The sequence below is a fragment of the Dama dama genome, chromosome 33, assembly GCF_033118175.1.
Source record: "Dama dama isolate Ldn47 chromosome 33, ASM3311817v1, whole genome shotgun sequence".
NCBI lineage: Eukaryota > Metazoa > Chordata > Mammalia > Artiodactyla > Cervidae > Dama > Dama dama.
The window spans coordinates 42743174-42744798 of record NC_083713.1 but is presented as its reverse complement, the minus strand read 5'-3'; the positions used below and the strand labels follow the sequence as shown (position 1 = coordinate 42744798).

Here is a 1625-nt window from a genome sequence, read left to right as displayed (position 1 = left end):
GAAAGTTAAATACTTAAATGCTTATTGTATTCTCTTGTTCTCAAAAGAAAATTGAGACAATGTAAGAAGGCCAGTGAATCGTGGCTTTATCAGTCACCCTCCAAAAACCCTCAACTTTTCCTCGTCCAACATTTTAAGTGCTGATTATGCTGAGGTGAGTTTATAAAATTGGCCCCTTGTTTTTTTAAGCTAAAAGCAATAAAAAAAGATATACAGTCTATTGAATAATCATTTATTTTTTTGCAACTATTCCCTCAAACTACATTGAAAGCTAAATATGATCTCCATAAAAATTCCCAATGGCAATGCCACTAAACAGAAAAATAAAAAGTCAGTTAATTATGCCACATGTCATTTAGGCAAGTTGTCTCTTAACATTGAAATATTAATTATATGAGCTACCTCCACAAGCTAAACACATCTTGGAGTCACAATCAGACATGTGGAGTCACAGTCAGACTTAGGCTGAACTTATACCTCAGGGATGGTGTCTTTGAAAAATCAAAGTATAAGTCAATACAAATTTAAACATCTCAACTGACTCATAGAAAGCGTGGTACAAAAACTGACCCCTGGCCACATGTCAATGCCTTCCAGTCAGTTCTAGAATTCTTTTCTATGGAAATACATATATCAGGCAATCACATAGGTCATATAATTCCAGAAATTCAGAAAAGTTTCATGGTCTCTTTTGGTCATTCTTAAATAAACTCACTGATGTTACTTGCTGGTTGACCTACCCAGTTCCTGCTCTTATCCTGACCAGATTTAAAAAGAATTAACTTTTATTAAATGCTATTTTTAGTGCAAATACCATCCCCCACTACCACAAATTATGTAGTTGGGCTTCCCACATTTGGGGAAATTGCAGGGATCAGCACATTGATGTGAAATGGATGAGCCTAACTGGGAAAACCATCTTCATGGGCATGGTACCTCCCCTACCAGGTAAGTGTAAATATCTACTATTTTTAATAGTACACATTAGATTGGGAGTTTTAGCAATATTATTTCACAAGTAACCCCAGTTTTACAAAGGAGGAAGCTGAGACTCAGAAATCGAAGACTCTGGCTCTAAGATAACCAGGCAGCCAGTCAATGGCAGAACTAGTACACAAACTCACATCTTTATACTATAAAATAATTTATAATATAAAAGACTTTATAATATAGAAGAATTTTAAAGAGCCATCACATGAAATTAGATGTACTTTCAAAGGGTGGTCATACTCTGGCCACACCCTAACCCTAGCAAAGATGGCCTTATTTTTATAGTAGGGCTTGACTCTGAGATTTTCTGCCAAGAACCCTTTGTCCTGAGCCTCGGGCCACTTAGCTAGGGCCATAAGCCCTGTTTAGCTTCAGCCAGTCTTCTTTTCAAAGGCATATATTTCTGTTGTCTCTTCCTAGACATGACTCAGGTCCTAGTAAGTTCCTCCTTAACTCAGCAACTGCCTGTCCCTTGGACTAATCCTCTCTTATCCTATTCCTAGAAGAAGGGGCAATGGGAGCAGTGTTTTAGAGTGGAATGAGAAGGGAAGAACAACTTTTAACTATTTCACAGTTGTGCATGTACATGCTCAGTCGCTTCAGTCATGTCCAACTCTGTGCAACGCTGTGAACTG

The 1625-nt window shown here is 37.7% G+C and overlaps 1 pseudogene; it reads right to left on the bottom strand.

Annotated features, from left to right (window-relative positions):
• Positions 1-801: 801 nt before the first annotated feature.
• On the bottom strand, positions 802-956 carry LOC133051381 (U1 spliceosomal RNA; annotated as a pseudogene).
• Positions 957-1625: the final 669 nt, after the last annotated feature.